This window comes from Labrus mixtus, chromosome 10 (genome assembly GCF_963584025.1).
Source record: "Labrus mixtus chromosome 10, fLabMix1.1, whole genome shotgun sequence".
Classification (NCBI taxonomy): Eukaryota; Metazoa; Chordata; class Actinopteri; order Labriformes; family Labridae; genus Labrus; species Labrus mixtus.
The window spans coordinates 9586876-9601173 of record NC_083621.1 but is presented as its reverse complement, the minus strand read 5'-3'; the positions used below and the strand labels follow the sequence as shown (position 1 = coordinate 9601173).

Genomic DNA, 14298 nt, shown 5'->3' with positions numbered 1-14298 from the left:
GATTGTCAGGCTGTGAAGAGACATTGAAAGCTAATAAGAGCTATCTGTTGCTCAGTCAATGCGTCAAACATGTGGAGTTACTCAACTTTTCTCGGGGCTGATATGTTGAAACACACCTTGCTCTGAAAGCCATTCAAGCCTGAACCTGTGAAAGGAGTTCCCGGCCTTATTCTGTTTCGCGGAGTACTGAATAGGGCAGACATGAAAAAGATCACATTAAAACAGGAAGGAAGGAAGGGGGGGGGGGGTCATCTTTACTAGGAAACAATAACAAACTTTGTTTAACAAAGCGAGGTTCCTTACTACGTTACAAACTGCTTTGTGGCATGGATTATTTATCTGTACACACACGAGGCATTGCTATGGAAACATGCCTGCAAGTACCTGCCCCCTTGCTTATTATGTTGCTATAGCAGCCATCCCAGAATAGTCTTTCTCTTCTTTTTTTTCCCCTCATCGGCCCTCCCTTGTGTTCGTGACTCACAACTTGCAGTGGAAACCACAATTTAATCTGTCTCTCATTCCCCTTTGCTTCTTTGTACCAAAAGAACGGCTCGTCTTTTTGAATCATCAGCGTGTGTGTGTGTGTGTGTGTGTGTGTGTGCACACGTGTGTGCTTATGATGAAGAACACGCTGTGGGGGGAATTCCAAAATGATTACCAATGATGAGTTACTATGGCGATGGCAAATATCAGGCGGGGTGACCTGAGTGTTATAAGATAGTATATCTTGAGTAGTTCACACTGTCATTAGCTGACTGTGTGTTCTCTGTGGTTGTAATCTCTCCATGGATACACTCTGCTCTCAGTGGTTACTTCAAGTCCACTTTGTTAGGAGAAGTCCCAGCTTGTGCAGCAAACCACATGCATGATGACAAGATGCATACAATATAACAAACGATGCATGCAGTAATGAAGTTAAGAGAAAACTGTTGGACGATGATGTGAAGAAAAACAACATGATCTCTCTGGTTTTTACCTTTTACTTTATCATCCTGAAGGAAATTACATTGTTTCAGAACCATAGTTCAACATGATTTTTTTTTTTTTTCTTGGAGATGAAGAAAATCCAATTATCAGTGCTAATTAAATGAAGTTCAGTTAAATGGGATTTTAAAAGAGCCTCACATACAGCTTGGTGCCTTTCCTAAACTTTGAAAGTAATTTAACCATTCAGGAAATTCCTGAACGTATTTCATGCTTGATTGGTCAGAATTGTAAACGTTTAAAAATGATTCTCCAAGACACTTTGAAACAGAGGTTTACAAGTTAAAATGTTGAATTTACTTCAAATATGTTTGGAAACTGTTAGAGGCTAAATATGTCTGCATTATATAGTCAAATATTATTTCATTGGATAAGTATTATTGACAGAATAAGTGACTGTAATACCGTTGCTTAAGTGAAGGTACTGCACTGTGAAATGACTTCACTAAAAGTAACAGTCTGGCATTTCAAATGGGATAAAAATATTTTAAAAAGGCATGTGTATCAGCAGCAGAATTTACTTTAATTGTCAAAGGTTAAAGCCGTAATTTTTACACTTTGCTTTTGAAACAATACTAATGCTGCATGAATGTGTGCTTTGTATTAAATACATCTTTAATAGTGTAGTGAAGGACTGATATGTGGTGTTCATTGGATAGAAGGGCTATGAATAACTGATAAGAGACAGAAAAGTCAGCACGCCAAATGTCCTTCAAAGTATGTTTCTCCTTGGCAGAGCAGCAGCGCACAGACCAACAACGAACGCATTTACAGTTTATGAAAAACTGTTAAACTTAGTGTAACAGAAAAACCACAGAATTCATATACATTTAACAAATATATAAAACATACCATATTGAATATAAAACAAAACTGCAAAATGAGTGAAGTGAAGTAAAAACTGCTACATTGCTCTTTAAAATGTAGTAGGAGTTGAATAATAAAGAAGCCTTTTTTCAGTGGCATTTAAAATAAGATAAGATAAACTTTATTGATCCCCATTGGGGAAATTTGGTTGTTACAACAGCTCAAAAAAGAGTAGAATCAGCAAAAGATAGCAAAAAGTATGAAACAAATTGACAGTAATTAAATACAAGTAGAAACAAACTTTAGTTACAAAGGTAAACTTTCACGTGTGGAAAGGCAGAAAACAGGTTTTGTTTTTAAACTGGATGCTAAATAAACTGAGTCAGTAACATTCCACCTCTGATTATAACAAAAAAAAAGTCATGTGTGAATTGTATTAGAAGTTTTAATTCATGGGATTTATTTCCATCTTTACTGTCAGCCTGTTCTGTCTTTTATTATTATAAAGGTGAGTAATGGGCTTCATCATTAGTATTGTCTTTATTGCATTTCATTTAATCAACTGGTTTCATATTTTAATCTGATAAACTTTTTATTTTTCTCTTTCAAGTTTCCATATTTTTGGGGATTTTTACATTTTGTTGTTTTATATGAAAGAGATCTTCATTAGACTAACTGTTTTAGTCTGTTCCTCAACCAAGACTAAGTTTCAAATAGCTCTCCGTAGACTGTATGAAGTGGAACCTTTAGTGGGAACACGATGTGTCCCTGTGAATTACTGAGATTTGAGTGTTTTTGACTCGTCCTCAACAACAGGGCATTCAGTCATTTATCAAGAACACAAGCTTGGTCTGTAGTACATTTCCTCTGACATTCTTTGAAACTGACAATGCCTCTTTGACAATGTTTATCTGACTGTGTCTTTAGCGTCGGCTGCTGAGACATTTGTCACAATATTGACAATGTAGCGTTGTGTAAAAAAATCTAATGAAGCAGGAATACAAAGATCTCTTCTACTTGCACACAATATGGTTTGTGTGGTGAGTGTCTGTTGTAAACAAATATCTTTGCAGAGACAGACTGGGCTTTTTAAAGACATATGAAGTGTTTTAGACAATTTCAAACAACCACTTATTGATCCAACAACATTCATTTCAGTGGAATTACTGCAAATTAAAAGTGATGCCGAGTTTAACCTTTTACACTATGTCAGAATAGAGACAAATAAATCAGAAAGACAACAACAGACACTGTGGTACATCCAATGCTCACTTGGGTTATCTGTTACACCCTGCAACTTAATACACTTCAGGCTGAATATCATAAATTAATGTCATGAGTCACCTGAAGTTTACATACATACAAAATAAAGATACGCAACAAGAAAGAGTAATAAAGATCGAGTTACATTCTCACATGTGTTTTGGAACATCTATTGGATCCCTTGTTCTCAAAAATTATCTTTATGACTCATGAAAACAGGCCTTTTGCCAAGAACACAGCCCACATTGTCTGAATTAGGAAAGAATTTCTGAGGATAATTGTGACATTTTACACACAATAGTACAAGAATATTCTCTTCACCAAAGCCTGACCATTTTATGTTTTTGGAAACCTATTGGGAGTCACACTGCTTTAACAACTGAGTTGGCAGAGTGTCAGATAGTCCTTTGTGTCTGATCAATCCTGTATTGCACAATCAAATGGACAACTCCCTCCCATCTGGCTCCTTTGCAAATAATAAGCAGAGCCAGGCAGTTGCTTTAAGAAATGTGATAAAATGTAAATAATCATTAGGTACAAATACTTGTGTCACTTTTATTTAATCACTTCACAAGTTAACAGTTTTGCTCGTGCTGGTGCCATCTGACTTCCCTTATCCTGCTCTGCATTAATCATACCCACATGCTCAAACAAACACACACTCATACACATACACATACACATACACCCACACACACACACGTTCAAGCTTCCATCCCCATCTAATCCTCTGGTTTTCCTCTGCTTTACAGTCTGAGCTGCCCTGTTTTCATTGTAGTCACGGGCTGTGAGTCATCGCTCGTCTGAGCCAAGCTATTCGCGCTGGTTCACACTGGCTGACACACCTAGGCGCAGGAAACACACCCATTCCCACATATCCTTGAATTCAACTAGAGTGACCTGCCACAAAACCGTGATAGTTAGAGGGGATTCGGTTGGTAAAAAAAACTCGCCCTGGATGTGCAAAACATTCAGGACATAACCCTAAAGTTAAGTTTTATTTCAATTGCACAATCCAAATTTGTATTGTCTCAAAGTTCTTCTCCCACTGTATCTGCTTGATCTCCTCACTCCTTTGGCAGATTGATTTGGAATTCATCCAGTTGAATAAATAAGTAGCAGAGACTTTAACCTGAATTCACCTCCCCAGCATATGCAATAGCTCTTGAGCACCAGTAAAAGTGCACAAACATGGTCACTCTTTGTAGTAAAAGCTTAGCCTAGCAGTGGGAGTGTTTACTGTGGGGCTGTTATGTGACCATAAACATTCAAAACCTTCATGCAAGTTGTTGAACAGCACACAGCAGGGAAGACATCCTCCTGTTTAAGTGTACACACATCGTAGGAGTTGTCTGAGTGGAAGCAGCAATTTGCTCGAAGCTGGAACTGTTCTTCAGAGGCAACAACAGCCACACCTCAGTGGCTCTAAAGTGAAACCTTAGTGAAGCCGAGCAAACAGGTGTGAGAGCAGAGCACTATATGGGATGATGTATAGGGAAAGGGTTGGTAACGTGGACTAGAATCCAGACAGTGTCTCACCCTGACGGGATTCATCCGCAATAAAAACCAACTCATATTATATATATATAACAAGGCTACTTACCTAAGAAATCAAAAAATCTAAATATTGATTTTGAAATCATTTTACTGATTGAAAAATTATTTATTTCTTCCACTAAACAAATTAGAATCAACAGTAAGAGCTGTCCTAAATGCTGCTTATTCTGTAGCAGCATTAAGGACAACATGTTAATAATAAAAATGACCTCTGCAGGCAATACCATGATGTAATACATGATGTCCACCTACGCTTCACAAAGTACGTCCTTCCAAACTGTCTAAGCTCTACAGTTATGTTTTGTGTCAGGAACATTTTTCTGTTCTTCAACGTTGTTTTTTCAGAACACTGCTACTGCGCTAGAGTAAATAATTCCACACTTCATGCAGAGTTCTTTAGGGTTTCTGCTTATCCTACACATGGTTAGTGTTACTCCTTCACTTTTATCTCAGCATGCATACAACTGCAGATGAATACACACATGAACAATGAGTCTCCCTTCTGTGGACGAGCTGCACCCTGTGTTTTTTTTTTTTGTTGAGAGAGCACTAAATCAGAGCTCTCTTGACTCATGGTGGTTTAATGTGGTACATTAAAGTATGTGTCTGCGCATGTTCCAGTGTGTGCACCACTCCCTGTTGATCCCTTCAAAGCCATGCAGTTACTTCCTCTATGTGTGTTCGACTTCTTCCATGTTTGCTATCTCACCTGACAGAGCATTTGTGTGACTATAGTGATGCGAATATAAGGGGTTTTTCGGGGACAGCAAACACTGCTGTGAGAGCTGAAGAAGCACATTTGTTTACACAGACATAAAGGCTACACCCACATGCTACATGACAGCTCATATTAAAAAAAACGTGATGTGACAGACTCACTTCCAATGAGAGACTTTCACTCCAGGGGTTACGTAAAAAAGAACATTTGAAATTTGGTGTTATTAAAAAATTGTCCCCCCATATTAAAGGACCAAAATGTAACTCTGAAACCCCCCCGCCCACTCCTCCCAAGAGTCGATGAGCTATGTCGCATATACGGAAGCTTCAGTGTTTAGCCAGCTCTGCATCAGCCTTTAAACCTTTCTACGTTCTAACCTCTCTCCATTTTTCTAAAGCATCTTCAATATTTATCCTAGTTTTACCACTTTTTTGGTCATGGAGCTCATTAGAAAAATGCCGAGGATTTTTAGGTTGGGGAGAATCAGTTATTTCTGAACCACTTCGTTTGACCGCTTTCATCTGCAACACCTGAGCCACTGTCTATACTTCTCTGGTCAAAACAAAGACAAACCATTGCGCACTGGAAATGGAACTTAGAAGGAGGACATACTGGCGGCTGTGTTGTTGACAGAGAAGCCAGCGCTTCAACATAGCATAGCTGATGATATAATGAGGTAATTTCATGATTTAATATTGTAAATATCTTACATATTGAAGCTTGAAGTTAGCTGTTACCCGAATATTTGTTCCAAACAAGCCTCTTGTGTTGAAAAATGCTGTTGCTCCAATGCCTCCTCCGGCTGGCTTCAAAAATGAGCCGATCTCCTTTAGGGCAAATGTTCAAAAAGAAAAAAGAAATAGTTTTAACTGCCTTTTACAAATGACATGAATGACACGTGTAAGGTTAAAATCATAGATTATTATGTTGTTGCTTTAAGTGACAGGTGGCGGCGGCCGTCTGCTAGTTGTCACCTTAAATCACTGAATTACATCTCAGCAGTGTTTGTGGTGTTTGTGTCATAAGGAGAATTTGTATATTGCCCATACCTGGCCTAGCTTGTTTATTTGTCATGAATTGACATCATACATTTCTTTATTTGCGGTGGCCCTCGGAGTCAAGGCGGCTACTGGCCTTGTTCTTGCAGAAAAGACAGCTGGCCATAGTGACGAGAAGACAGCTTCTTCAAAATCATCTGGTTTGTTTTTGTCACCCACCTCTCCTTCTCCTATCTGAGTGTCCGAGCGAGCATAAAGTTAGCTATGATTGTCAAGCTGTTAGCCTTTTTGTCTTATAAACCAACCACTCAAGTCACCTGCCGCCACAAATGCAACAATATTCTCTGAGGCACACTGTTGTTGTTTATCTCATAAGTAAGCTAATGGATAAGCCTTAGCATACCAAGTGCATGCTAACCTCCCTTAGCTATGTCAAAATGAGTTAGTGAGCAAGCAGAGAAATCTAAATGTTTAAAATTATTGTTTTAAATAGATAGGTTATGGTTAAGGCATCAATAGTTGAGCTATTAAAACTAACGCAATGGGTAAACAGTTAACATTGTCATTTATAATTATAGTTGATAGATGGTTACATACACAGAAGTAGGATATACATATGTATGGCCAAATGAATAAAAATGGCTTTAAGATGTAGATAAAAAGAAAACGAGCTAGCTAGCTAACAGGGGATAACCCAATACACAGACATAAATTAATGGTTAGACCAAAGCAGTACAAAATACATTGGAACAGCTTGCAATGGTGAAATGGTAGATAAAGTAATGGTTTAAAGTATTCTATAAATGCAAAAGTTTAACTGATGTGAGCCGGTTTGCTTCAAATACGAAGCAAAAAGAGACTGTATGGATGCATTGATGCCAAAGTTAGCTAAAATATCTGAATCTACAGCTAAAAGTTAACATCAAATGTTTGAAAAATGGATTACAAATATGAAGAAATGGTTATAATATAGACGTATAATATATATAATTGGATCATGTGGTGTAAATCTGACAGGGCTGTGTAGGTATATATATATATATATAAAAAGGCTGGGAATCACACCCTTAAAGTATTTAAAAGTTGCAGAACTAATGTTGTATTAAATATTTTCACATATAAGCCTGTAGCAGTTGTAATTTGCTGAGCTAATATCATCTTTAATCCCAGGCTAGAAGGCACCGCCCAATATGTCCCAACAGCTACTTCCCTCATTTCTCCGCCACACAAAAGAGATGCACGCATTCAATTTATATCAACTTTTACGTGAAATTCCTTGCATTGTTTTGACATTGTGGAAAAAAAGTAGACAAATTGTAAAGTATGGATATACATTTTGTGAAAACGACACAGTAACATTCAATGTAATAGAATATTGGAGGTGAGTAAGGCGAGCCGTGTTTACTTTGGCTGGCCCTGCTTTCGAGCTTGTTGAGACAAAGCCTGTGTCTCTGTGCCTCTGTGCCAACGGAAATGTGCAGAGCTGGAGGAAAACTGGAACATCATTCAGTACATCATGGATCTCTAATGTATTCTGAAAATTCTTGCAATAACAACAGACTATAAAAGGAACAGTACCAACAACATAGGAGTTTCGTCCAAGAATAAAACTTTCCTGTGACATTCTATTGCAAAATTAAACAGAGAAAAAAAAAAAGAGTTTGACGGACAATTACAACAGTTATTTTTGTTTTGAAATGGATGAAAATATTTACAAAAACACAAATTATAAAATATCAATTCACTCAGAACAGCATGAAATCTAAAAAGCTGATTAAAATACAAAACTGAGGGAGAATTATTAAACGCATAACATGCTCTCATTGCAGTGAACAGAGACAGTGAACAGGGTGGGCTTTGTTAAAATAAAACAAAGCAAAAAAGAATCTGAACTCATAAACACACACACACACACACACACACACACACACACACACACACACACTGACTTTTGTGTGTAAGTAAAGGCCTCACTCTTGAGAGTCATTTTGTAAATGATAACTCTTTGTCAGATTGTGTACAGTAGTTTAACTTCTGTAATAACATGTTTATGTCATCGTCTATCACATGATACTCATTTTGTGGTGTGTTTAAACTCTGTTCTTCAGTCTTGTGCTTAAATATATTGAAAAGTAGTGGAAAAGTCTTTATTTCTCTGTCACTGGCTGTAGCTTACTTTGACGGGATAACTACTTTGGTACAAACTCCCTGAGTGAATGTAAAACTAAGGTGATAAGTGTAGGTACATAGACAATGAATTCAGTGGTTGTATTGTGAACTAACCTGAACTAACTTTTGCTGTTGCATTGTATTGGAGCCCTCTGTGAGAGGCAGTGGGTGGTCACAAGCCTGAGGAGAACCACTCCCTCGCACCGGTCCCCTCCCAAGCATTCCCCTCCCTCTGCAAACCAGGAGCCCTACCCAGCTCCCTGTCCAGGCACTCTGCTCAGCCCAGAGTAGCAGCTGCACAGAAAAAAAGACTTTAAATCAACTCGGAGAAGAAGAAGAAGAGGGAGGGAGGGAGAGAGAGAGAGAGAGAGAGAGAGAGGGGCAGAAAACGCCCTGGAAACTTTGTTGATCAAATAAGAAAAGAGTGACAGAATCCTCACAGACTGCGAAGTTGTGACTGGAAGCAGTGCTCTTTCTTGGGCTGCGTAAAAGGACAGAGGACACGTTTTCAAGGATGCTCAAGCTGGTGTGAGGCTTCTCGGGCGCACAGACTGCGCACAGGTAAAGATGCACTTTTTCCCCCATTCTTTGTTTGAAGTTAACACTTTTTGTGAACTTTTTTGTGAACTTCTTTGGCTTTAAACTTAATAGTGCTGAAATGAACAAAGCAAATCTATTACAACAATATTGTGAAAGTTCAAACAAATGAGTTTAAAGGTGTCAATCTTATCTGCACGACTATCTGTGATATTGTGCTGAGCTTGAGTATCAGCAGGAAGATTGCAGTGACTTTGTCCTACTTTATTGCATGTGATTTTTCTCTGGCGGCATCCTAAGGTTTTCCTAGAGGGAAGTTTTAAAAAAGGAAGTTTCTGATGAAGAGAAAATTTGTTTCATTACTTGAGTGCTTTTATGTAAAGAGTAGGCAGTAATTGTGTGTGAATACCATCCTCTGTTATACATGCTGATTTGAAATAACTCAGGAAATGAGAAGTGGGTGTGTTCTCCCACCTATCACATGAATTAGGACTTGACTAGAGTTGCGCACTTTCTTTTTTCTTCAAGTGCACACAAAGGTTTTTAATCCAGGATGTATATGAGAGCAAGAAATACAATATATTTTAATATGATGTAAAAAAAAGTAACAGATAGCAATAAAAAAGATTTGTGCAGGGATTGGACTATTGTGCAACGTGGATGTCCTCTACAGTTAAACCCTAGTCTTTGGGATGGCAGATTTGTGGAATATGAATAGAGGAGGCAGCAGAGAGTTTAAAAAGTAATGTTGTTTGTGTTAAAGTTATCCTCCAGGTGTTGTTTTATCTTTCAAATACCTTTTGACTTTGACATATAATAAGTAAAGTTAGAGACTTCCCCATGAGAGGCTGCAACTAGCTTGGGTGTGGATTACTCTCTTTCACCTCCCTCCACCCCTCCCTTTTTTTTTCTCCCTCCCTGCTTGCTTTGCTGTCTCTTCACAGAGGCACACCCTTCACAGCCAAAAAAAAAAAAGAGGAAAAAACCCATACATGCTGCAGACGGTTGACGCAGTGGGTCAACCGACATATACAAAGTTCTTTCATGTGATATTAAGGGGTTCTAGAGATATTAAAGCAGTAATTTTATTCTACTTATTCGATGTTTTTAAAGTGTCATAACTCTGAGGCATATGGGACCATGGAAATCTTTGCTGCTTAATGTTGTCTACTGTTGAGGAATACTGTGAACTTTTTCCGAAGGTCTTTGATATGATATGAACACGTTTTTTTCATGTGTACCCTCTGTCCAACCATATTTACATTAGATAAAAGTAAACTTCTGCTTGTTCTAAGGCATTTCTCTTTTTCATTTCTTTAAATTAGACAGAGTTAGATTTGTCTTTCTTGTACCTTGGGTCTCTTAACCTGGGCAGAAAGCCATAGTGTGCAGTGGAGGAGAGAGTAAGGGGGGAGTGAGGGAGGAAGATGGTGAAGAAAGTCAGGGAGTGAGTAAGCGAAGGGGGATGGGTGGGGCGGGGGCAAGGAGGGGAGTAATGGAATGTAGTGGTTTGGAAAGACAAGCTAATTGAAACCAGGTTTGGGGCTTAGAGGGGGGAGCTAGGACTTCGCACATTTAGAGAAAGAGAGAAACACTTTTTAATCTGCCCCAAAAAGTTGAGATATTTGTACGTATGAACTCATTTCGAGCAATCACTGCATTCTAAGTTCGAACTAAACCAAATAATTACGTGTTGTTCTGCCTGGGTTTGGCGTTTGTTTAAGATGAGCAAAATGTTGAAGGAAACGCAGACCAGACATAATACTTTGTTGATCCCAGTTGCAAGTAATATTTCTGCGTGTGTGTCGTTGCCTGTCCTCCATTGCTCCCTCGAGCCACACCCAAAAATAATTTCAGTGGAGAGCTGATTTTCACTTCCTCAACATAGTTTTTCATAGAAGTTACACTTAAGTTTTTGTCAAGCACCCAGCAGCTGCAAATGACTGACATTTTTTAAATCGCTCTTGTGAAGGTGATTGTGAAACAAACCTTTTGCAGTGCCAGATGGTGACACAGGGCTAAAAGGGGTTTGGGTAGGAGGTTGTCATTTGGGCTATTTCATGTTAAGCATTCTTAGCATTTGAAATATTCATCTTGTACTCAGGGATGTTGTGCCAAAAAAGACTTCACTACCAGCAAGAATATGAACTTACTTATAATCAAATATAGTTAATATGAATCGTACATTTAGAGTGCTGAAACGTTCATAACTGGTTTCTGACTGCTAAAACGTTTGTTGGTTCAGGTGCCCTCATCTTTGCCTGGGGCGGATTTTGTTTGCCTAAATTCCTGCACTGTCAACCAACGCACTAATATAGAGGCTACATTATGCTGTAACCTTAAATAATGTAGGACTCCTGGTATTTCCAAAACCACAATGTACATTTTTGAACCAGCTTCAGTGATCAAATCTTGCTCAGTCATGGCAGCTAACAACGGCTGCTGTCACTCCAGATCATTTTGTTGCATTTGCCATCAATGTGCCAAACAGCATATTTTACTAGCTTGAAGAAAAGGATGTGTATTGTGTCGGTTCGGGGTCTTAGCCTGACAGTGTTAAGATATTTATCACAGCACTGTGGCAGTACTACTATATATTCACGCCCTGATGACTGGCAGCACAGACAGGAGGAGTGGTGTTCAGCCACTGTTAAACGGAAAGAAACTGGGCTCTCGCACACTTCCTCTGCCATTTCCTCATGGGTTTGTTGAGTGGGTGGTTGGAAGGAAGGACAGCGTGGGGAGGTGAAAAATAGGGAGGTGAATTAGCTGAACGTAGGGAGGGTGTTGCAATCATACTGTAGTTCATTTTTTTTAATTTAAAAAAATTTAATTTAATTTGAGGCAATGCTGGGCTCTTACTCACCTTTAAATCCCCATTTAGAGATTAGTAAAAAAAAAAAAAAAAAATTAAAAAAAAAGCCTAGGTGTAGATACACAACTGTTCCAGTGAGCAAAATTTAATGTTCCTCCAGCAGCAAATAAACATCAACCGGTAGAGTTTGATTTAAGAAAGTCCTTTATGCAAGCCACCCAGTAGCCACTCCCTTTTCATCCATCCAGCGCTGGTTTGGAAGGTTTCAGCATGTCCTTAGTGTGCACTGGGAAGCACCTATCATCAGCAATATTCCCCTTGTAGTTGAGAAATAGTCAATTGAGAATGATGACAGTAATCACAAGTGCACATAATACGCCTATAAGTCACACCCATGCACATGCATGGAAACCAGACTTGTTTATGCAGATTAAATAAAATAAAAAAAATTACATAACTGCTAGTTTACGGCAGAGCCTTACTGCCCCCACTTACTGTCTGACCTACTCCCCCACTCCTGCTGAAATGCTGTTATGTTGCCCTGTGCAGGAATGACACGCAGCATCTGTCAAAAAAACTCTATTTGGAAAGATGGGGCCAAAATGTCAAGGCAGCAGGGGCCTGGAATGTAAATTCAGAAATACATTAAGCTTTGTCTGGGCGTTTTTTTTTTCTGGCACAAGATACACAAGGACGGCACTGATCAAAATCCAACACTCTCTTGCGCTAAACAACTTTGCACTAATCAGGAGGGCTCTACATGCGACATATGAATATACATCCTAATGCTGTGCTTATGTAAAGGTGAAATTGTGTCAATTAATACATTTAGCTGCTATTGCTGCCATCCATCTCTCCTCTTAACCTTCTCGTATCCTGCTCCTTGAATGAACACTCATATTCAAATAGCTGTGGATGATTGAAACAAAAATCAGACTAAATTACAAATTGAGAATGTTTTAGCTTGGCAGTAAAATGACGTGACCTATAAAAAGTTGCTTTGAATGTTTACTAATTGCATGACACCTATCTGTGTAAACGTGCCTCTCCTTTGTCTCTCTACTGCAACTAGTTATGCCAGTTTAAAATTTGCATCTCAAATTATTCTGCAACCAATTATTTTTAGGCAGACAATTGCTCAATGTACTTGGCACTGAGACTGCCTGTCAGCAATACCCAAGGATCACTTGTTGTTTCAAAACTCCAGACAAAATGTTTTGCCCCATTTGCGCAAAAAAAGAACGAATCCTTTCTTTTTTAGTCCCGTATAATGTCGCAGTTCGGTTTGAGATGCAGCCTGAAAAGAAGTCATACATTTCTTTCCTGAAAACCGTTGCACATATTGAAGAAACCTCATGAGTGAGCATTCAAGTGAGATCCTCCTATCTCAGATGTCTCAGGGTGTGGTTGAGAACAATAAGTAATGATAGGAGTCATGAGTTTAATTGGACTGTAAAGCCTTATACAGAGAAGAACCTTTCTTTACAGTCCTTATGTGAACACGAGGCTTTCTGATTTCAAAGAAAGTCATAGCCAAAGTTTTCTCTTGAAGCAACCCCTGGACTTGTTTGTGATCTTGTGCAGTGAATTTTTCCATTTAGTACAAAACTCCTGCCAAAGTCACAATAGTCAGCAGCAGGCCAAGTGGGTGCCATGGGCAGGCTCTGGTCTTGTGCAGAACTTGTGGTGTGGTTTAAGGCTATGTGGACTATGGAGTACAGAAAAGAACCATTTATTTTGACTCGCATTCCTTTCATATGCGTCACACATGCATGTCCTATCTGCGTTTTTGAGGGTAGAGTGAACCTACACTTGGGCCTGCTATGTCTCCTTCTGTATTTGTTGTTCTTGCTACAATGGTGATAGAGGAACAGCGAGTACTTTCTGTTATGACAACAAGACTGATTTGGTCACTGCTCGTCGTTTCTCTTTTCCCTCTCTTCACTGAGGCCTTTTTATTTGTTTGTAATCAAATCTTATCACTCAACGGCAGTGCTGTGCCTGATTCACTTAAAATTTAGATAATCATTGACACACTGCTCTCTGTTTTTTGCTCACAAAATTGATTCGATTTGGCAATCAGCCTGGTTGATTGACTAGAGCCTCTTTGATCAATTTCCAGAGTGCTGTGACCTAGTTAAAGGTAGACTATTTTTTAACAGTCTTGGTATGTTCCCTCAAGGCAGATGAGACACTTGAGGTGAGAAGGAAAATGATAGCAGTGAGAAGTAGATTTATGCTTTTTGGATCTACCTGGAATATAGGTGGAGCCAACACAACAGAAATGATGATGACAATAAAGGTGAAATGTGATGCCGCGTTGGTTCTCAGCTTACATTTTGAGAGTTTTATTAGGGTGTCGTTAAATGTGCATATTTGACCGAACGTGGTGTTCTTGTTTATTTGAGCAGAACCTGGAGGATTTGGGGAGTGGTAATGTAACTACA

The 14298-nt window shown here is 38.8% G+C and overlaps 1 protein-coding gene across 4 annotated transcripts in view; it reads left to right on the top strand.

Moving 5' to 3' along the window:
• Positions 1 to 8766: 8766 nt before the first annotated feature.
• Positions 8767 to 14298, top strand: part of ahnak (AHNAK nucleoprotein) — a 30235-nt gene continuing 24703 nt past the window's right edge. For 3 of the 4 annotated variants that reach the window (XM_061047986.1, XM_061047987.1, XM_061047985.1), the window contains exon 1: positions 8769 to 9060. The gene's annotated coding sequence lies outside the window, so the exon portion shown is untranslated. Of the gene's footprint in view, positions 9061 to 14298 lie in introns of all 4 variants that reach the window. The other variant, XM_061047988.1, reaches the window with a different exon arrangement.